The sequence below is a fragment of the Petaurus breviceps genome, unplaced genomic scaffold (assembly GCF_028583685.1).
Source record: "Petaurus breviceps papuanus isolate PSGF00001 unplaced genomic scaffold, PetGlider_PUasm1.0 567, whole genome shotgun sequence".
Lineage (NCBI taxonomy): Eukaryota > Metazoa > Chordata > Mammalia > Diprotodontia > Petauridae > Petaurus > Petaurus breviceps.
In genome coordinates this window covers 5,138,370-5,146,170 of record NW_027186383.1, presented here as the reverse complement: position 1 = coordinate 5,146,170, position 7,801 = coordinate 5,138,370, and positions in this window count along the sequence as shown.

Genomic DNA, 7,801 nt, shown 5'->3' with positions numbered 1-7,801 from the left:
CTCCCCGTCTTTCACTGAAGTCAATCAGTGCATGAAACCTTTTCTAAGCCTGTTCCTGTCGCATAAATGATCTCTTGCTTTTCCAAATTCTCATCACACTTTCTTCTTTTATGCTCTTAGCACATTCCCCTGTGGATATGTTCACATCCCTTTTCCTCCTGGAGACTTAGGCCTTTGTGTCTTTTGAGAGGCCATCTCCTGTTTCTAGAAGGTCCAGCACATACCTGGCAGCATGTATTGAATGGACTTTGGTGAATACTTCTAAGGCTTGAAATGCCTCTCAGAGAAGCCTCCTCTCACCCCTACCACATGGCCTCTCATGTGCATGTGAGTGAAGGTGTGCCTAGATGTGTTGGTTTAATGCTGTATGGCCTAAGTGAATCATCTCAACTTCCCATTCATTCAGTATCACAGGAGCCTTCCACTCACATGTCCTCTGATCCTGTCTACTCTTGATGTTTCCTGATGGCATGGAGGTAACCTTGCTGGGAGGACCTGAAAGGGAACCCTGAAATATACTATATGTGGTTGGTCATAGATGTAGAGTTGGATGTACCTTAGAAATCTAGTTCAAACCCCTCATTTTACAGATGAGGAAACTGAGGCCCATATAGGTCAAGCCACTTATTGAAGGCCATATAGGTAGTATTAGAAGTAAATCTCTAATTTGAACGTCTGCTCTCCATTTTTATATCATTTCTCATTTGGAATCATAGTGTAATGAAGTTTTCCATTTGAATGACTTCCCAATGTTTAAATTTGAACATTTTCATTTGAATCATGCTGGAAGTGGAAAGCACACAGAACTGAGAATCATAAGACTTGGTTTCCATTCTCTGCCAGTAGCTAGTTTGACCTTGGGCAAGTCATTTCATTACTTTGTGCCTTGGTTTCTTCCTCTGTAAAGTGAGGAGTGGCTTGTCATATCTCTGAGGTCCTTTATGATTGACTCTAAGGGAATATTATTTTTTTTTTGCAAGGTGCCTAATGCAAGATCAGAGCTTACCTTTACTTGGGCAAATCTATTTCAATTCATGATTTCTACCAGTCAGTGGCATAATGCATTGAAAACATCAATACAACAAACACCTGCAACTCCATGGGTGTGAGGTCTTCTACCACTAATCTACTTGTCCCTTAGAGAATTATAGGAAGCTCATGGAATTTAAGTGGCTTGCCCTTAGTCACAGAGTTACTAAATGTGCGAGGTTAAATTTGAACTCATGTCTTCCTCGGACGGCCAAGTCCAAGACACTATTCACAATGCTAAAGGATCCCAGAATTTGAGAGTTGTAAGGAAGCTCAGCGGCTACCTAATCCATACCTGAAAGGAATCCCTACTCTAACACTTGATAAGTGATAAGTGACTTATCCTGATGACCTCCAATGGAAGAGGAATCTACCACCTTCCATAACATCTTTTTCTGGTTTGGGATGTCACCTAGGAAACGTATGATCCAAAGGAAAGGGGGGGGGCAAGTGTGAGAGGACTGATCAGTAACTATCCCCTGGACTGCACTGCCAACTGCACTGAAGTCCATGAAGGAAGCTTCCAGCACATTGGGTGGATCTTCTGTGGTACATTTATGGGAGATCACGAACAAGAGTTACGCCTAATACAAAGCTGTAGAAGGGTGGCAAATCTGCCTCAGTGGTGGGAATGTTCACATCCTTGGGTTCATGGATCCATTGAAATAGGGAAATCCAGAAGTTAGCAGACAGCCTAGGGCCATTTTGATGGTCCCTCCCCTCCAGCAGGATCCATCTCAATGAGAGTTCTTCAAAGAAGAGCAATCTGCATTAAAGTCATTTATAGAATGTTTTTTAAACCTGTTGTAGAATGGTCTAGTTTAGCATCATGTCAGCCTAGGGATTCACCCAAATCAGCCTAAGTTGTCAAATTGGTTTACTTGCTGGGACCATTCTGTTAGCATTGCACACATTGAATGCTTTAGATAGTGAGGGTTCTGATCCCTCCTCCTTGGCAATGTACTCCTTCCCTGGAGATTGGAAACCTGCCCAATTGTAAAGACCCCAACCAAACACAACCCGAGACCACGATACCAAAAGACGTCCACAGAGGCCTTGTGATGTGGTTTTTTTTCTTTATTAGAGACCTGTACAATATAGCAGCCTCTCTCTCATTCTCTCTAGGCAGTACTTTACACCTTTTCTCTTTCTTTTATCATTTTTCATTCAGAATACTGTACAGCTGACACACACAAAGAAATCCCACGGGCGGGGGAAAAACATAATACAAACTGGCATATTTAATCAAATCAAGATTGTATGAAATAACAAGCAAGGTGAAATGTCTGTCAATGGTTTTAATTACAGTACAAACAATATAAATTAAGCATTGTTGAATCATCATTGTAAAACAAATTTGCTGAATGAGGTAATATAAAAAACAACCCAAAAGCGCATCTCTTCATTAATTCCACACTGCTTTTTTCATCATTTGTACATTGCTATTTACAGAAACAGAAACAAACAAACAAAAAACAACCGTGCGTTAACATCTGCCCTGTGCCAGGCCTGAGAAAGACCTTTCAGACTTGTTCCCCTGCCCCTTTTAACAAAAACCCAAGCCAACAAGATGAGAAGTAAAGAGAGTGGTTGGATAACTAGGGAGTGTTATGAGAAGACAGCCAGGGGATGGCCTCTGGGAAGAGAGTCAAGCGCCCAAAGGGAAACTGATGCACTGCTGGTCAGTGACCCTCAGGATGCAATGACTGGGTCTTTTTAAAACACACACTACCTGGCTGCACCAAGTGAATAATATTCACATCACACCTTCCAAAGTCAATCAGAATGCCCCCCTCTCTCACCTACATCTAATGCTTCGTACCTCTACCAGTGGGATTCATGTGCCCATGGAAAGGCTATAGATGATTCTTTTCCTTTGCAGGACACAGTGCATCTCAGCTGCAGAATTGGACCAGGGAAAGGGGACTTTTCTAGGAGTGCTCATTTTCCACAGAGAAGTGGCTTAGGGAAGGACCCTACCAAAGGTCATGGACAGGTGAACGATGTTCAACTTGCATATGCCTTTAATACAAACCGGGAGCAAGCATGGGGGACGTTTTTCAAATCTTTGAGGAAAAATTACCTTATATAAGAGACAAACAGGGCAATTTTGTTACTACCTTATATATTAACATACACTTAAAAACTCAAATTGTACATAACAAGTTCACAGTTTCATCTATCATCCTTTTTCATGTTCTTCCATTGATATCAAAATATTTGTTTATTGATGACTAAACTTCATACATTCCAGGTGAATTTTCCCCCTTTTGAACAGTCTTTCTCAAAGTATTTTTCGCAACTTCTCCACTGAATAACCCACACTATTCCTTTACCAAGGGCCTTCCTTCAGTATCCCTCTACACATATTAAAGTTTTAATCACAGAAAACAAGTGTGTATTTGCATAAGCAATGCATGATGAATATTTCTAGACTGTTTCCCTCTCAGTGACTTATTGTATACATTCCTATATTCTCCAATGTATCCCAAGAATGAGTCTGACACATATATGGAACTTCCAAGAATGTCAGAAGGGAGGCAGGTAGCTGTGAGGTCAGAGCCCAGAAGCAGCCCACATGTCACTCAGAAATTGTTATACTCTGTGGGCCAAATGGCATTTCTGAAGATGTCTATATGCAGGCATATACAAGTGACAGTAAGATCTGAAATTGTCTTCAACCAAAACCATGATCCATTTATTTGATAAGTGCAACTTATCAGGATTTCCTATGATTAGCTCAACTTATAACTTCTTATTTTTAAGTATGGATTTCAAAAGAATATTTTAGCTTTCTGTCCAAGTCTAAACAATATCTAGCAAGAAAAATGAAAGACCTTTCCTTGAAATACGAGCTAGATGCTGACTTTCTGTGACTGCTATCATAATATTCAATTACCCCCAAAGCACTTATTGAACACCAACTGTGTACCAGGCACTAAGCTCGGTGTTAAGCATAAAAAACCAAAAGGCAAACGGTCCTGCCCTCCTGGACTTTCCATTCTATATATTTGCTGGAGGTGTGTTTGCGGAGGGCATCTGAATTTGTTTTGCAGAGTAGTTCAGTGCAGATAGAGTAGAAGGAGCCCTGGACTTGAAGTGAGAACATCTGTGTTCAAGTTCTGACTTGAACGCTTCTAAATGAACCTTGGACAAGTCAATTCACTTTCATCTGGAAAAAAACTTGGACAATAGTATGCACCCTAGCTACATTACTGGGTTTGGGGAGCATCGAAATTATGTATTGGAAAGTATTTTTTTAACCATAAAACCCTGCTGTTTTTAAGCATGGTATTACAGGCAGTGCAGCCCAGTGGAAAAAGCTCCAGATTTGTAATCAAAAGGTGTGGGTTTCAGTCCAGGCTGTGCTGCTTACTTTGTGGTTTAATCATTCTACCCCTTGGTCTCAGAGTGCCATCTGTGAGGTGGGACTGAAGAAGGGGAACTCAATGATCTCTCCCGTTCTTTCCAATTCCAGATCTGAGGTCTAACAGCAAAATGTTTTTTTCAATGACTTCTATGAACTTCATGAAGACCATTCAGCACCTAGGACAGTGCCAACCACACGGTGTGTTTGATAAATCACCAAGGAATAAATTTTATTAAAGCACCTACCATGTGCTCTGTTAGGTGTTGAAAAAAACAAAGAAAAAATGAAACAGCTTCTGCCCTCAAGGGGCTTCTATTTTATTGAAGATGCAGAAGAAATGACCTGAGATTCGGCCCTTCACACTCCCTGTGTGTGCACATTTGCTCACACACGAACATTCATGATATGGGGATGTGTAGATAATATTGCTGAAACCCTCCAAATACTTTCCAAGTCAAGACTTTTTCATTTAAAAAAGGCTTATTTTTATTTTTGATCAAAAGAATTGGCCTTAAAATTATCCAGAGATTAAATTTCCTCTATATTTGACCTAAAATGAAAAATAAATTGATTCTCAAAGTTGGCCAAGATCCCTCCAGGTGTGACAGGAGTCTGCTTTCTACAGCATCCTAAGCAAGTAGCCATCCATTGTCTGCTGGAGGATTGCCATTGGGGTGAGCCCAGCCCTGCCTGCTGCAGTCAATTCTGCTTGTCTAAGTTTTAGGATATTTCCCCTCATAGCAGAACTCTGTGTTCTTCTTTGCAACTTCCCTTCATTGGTCCCAGTTCTGCCCTGTGGGACTCAGCCCAAGTCTAATTCGTCTTGGAGGGGTCGAGGGTCTACATGTGTGAAGAGCATTGGGGGCTTCAAAGGGATGAAGGGAAAAGCCATTCCCTATTTCTTAAGGAGGCTCTTGAGTCACCATGGAGGAAATCAATAGACTTTCTTCTCAAGTCATGCAACTGAACTCATCAGTGGTGATTTTTCCTTCCAGAAATAGGGATGAACAATGCAAGGCTTGGTCTCTCGTCCTAGCTATTGGATAGGAGAAGTACATCTTGTTAAAACCCACTTACTTTGCTGATGAAGACACTGAGGCTTTGAGAGCTGTGGTCTGCCCATTGCCCTGACCAATGATGGAAACTAAGATCTGCGTATCTTTCTTTGGTGGACCATATTTAATATCAGCCCCATCTAACCTCAGTCACCATGTTTTCTGTCACTTTTCTCTTAACACAGCATTCAAATAATGTATCTTGGGCTAAAAAGTCAAATAATTAGTACTTTAAGAGACAAAACAATGACGTCTAAGGAGGTGTGTCTCTCAGCACGTGCTTTCTGTGCTTCATGGTAGATGACCATGGCGTGGTGTCCAAACCCCTTTGCTTCTCATATAAGGAGTGTTGAGAAGTCATTCTTGGGCTTGGATGGCCCCAAGGGGCTTTGTGGGGCACAGAAAAGGAAAGACATGGGCCAAATAAGGAAACTTTTTTTTTTTAAGGGAGGAAGGCAGGGCAATTGGGGTTAAGTGACTTGACCAAGGTCACACAGCTAGTAAGTGTTGTATCTGAGGTCAGATTTGAACTCAGGTCCTCCTGATTCCAGGGGGGTACTCTATTCTCTGCGCCACCTAGTAGCTCCCAAATTAGGAAATGTTGATGGTGATTTGCATTCAGGATCTTGCGACTCTTGGTAACCTTTCATTTTTTCAAAGGATAAACTAGGTAAGACTTGGCAAAGCAAGAAAATCGACAAGAAGTTGTAGAAATCAAGGCTGTTACACAAACCCCCCCCCCCCACCCCGGACTTCCTCTTCCTGCCTCCCGTGTATTTCTGTGGCCATTTCTTCCTGACTACTTTACAATGCCTTTGTTCATAACATGCTGTGGAGGGGCTGTACAGAATAGGGAAGATGGGTTCTAGAGAAAGCCAAGTAAAGAGGGGCTAAGAGCAAGAAATGAGAGAGAGGTTATAAGAGTTGACTTGGTGGGTGAGGCATTTTTCCTACCATGGAAACAATTAGACCCGTGTTTTATAATGACTGCACAGCATGGCACTATGGGAAAGTCATGGGCTTTACAATCCTTTCCAGGACCTACTTTCAAAGTCTACCTCTGACACTGCCTATGTCACTTCTCCCAGCCTCAGTTTCCTCATCTGCCAAATGAGGCAGTTGAACTAAGTGGCCTCTTGGGTCCCTTCCAATCCTAGATCTATGATCATGCAATTTTTTCATCCTCAGCAAAGACTTCTCTTTCACCCTGAATGTTCAGTGGGTTTAACTTGCAGCTAGGTCATTCCATCCTTCCTGGATAGGACTCCAGATTTTCTGATTTTCCCTTCTGTGTTGCCCAATGGTAGAGGACCCTTGGAACTTTCTCTGGGTAGGAACCTTTGTAAAGAAAATGCTAACCTCTTTGTCTTTTTTTTTTTTGTCAGACCACCATCCTGAAGGCCCAGAAAAAAAAAATCCTCTCTCCACCCAACTTCCTGACCATTCTCAAATGGAGACAGACTCCCTCTGTGGAATATAATATAACAAATTGCCAAACTACTTAGGAACCAGGAATGAATTTTTTACTGGACAGAGCTCATTACATTTGCTCTCCCCACCCCCTCCAAGTCCAATAATTTTTATCAGTGGTCTATATTGCCACACCTTTCTGTAACACATAAATGTTGATGTGAATAGGGCAGGAGATTCATGAATTCACCACTCATCTTCTGGGACTGTTCATCTCTGGGAGCATTAGGGCAAGGTTGGGGTTTGGGGTGGCAGGGTGGCTGTGCATCCTTAGATCTGAGATCCTCTCCAATTAAGGGGACCCAGGCAGTGAAACAAAGATGGCAAGGTCTGTGTGTCAGATCTCTTAGTAGGGGAATCCTGCTTCCAGCAGCCCTCCTTTACTCTTCCCTGGACCTGACTAGATCTGCAGTAAACACTCATCCATGCTAGCAATCATTCAGTCAAATGCTGCAACTGATTGAAGGGAGGAAGGAAGGTTTGCTTGGAGAAAAACATCCCAGCAATTGTCCTTCTGTGGGGGACGATGGTATCATTCGGTTATCTTTTTGCCTCCTGCTTTTTCAGTCCTCCTTCCAATCTTTGGTCATTCCTTTTGAGTCATTTTTATTGAAACAAAACAAAAAAAATTGTTTCGTCTCATTCACCAGTTCTTACATAGCTCATATCAGCCATGGAAATAAATATTTTAAACTTTATCCTCTGCCCCCTACCAACTGGAATCTCTAAGACAGGCCTCTCCCCTTAAGTCTTTCATTGTCTTTGTGTTAGCAAGACATTCAAATAGGAGGGTGGCCTTTGGGAATAAGGAAGGTGCTTCTGTTTTTTCTAACAGCACAAAAGCAGACTCACAAACAAGACCCCATTTAGGGTCCCC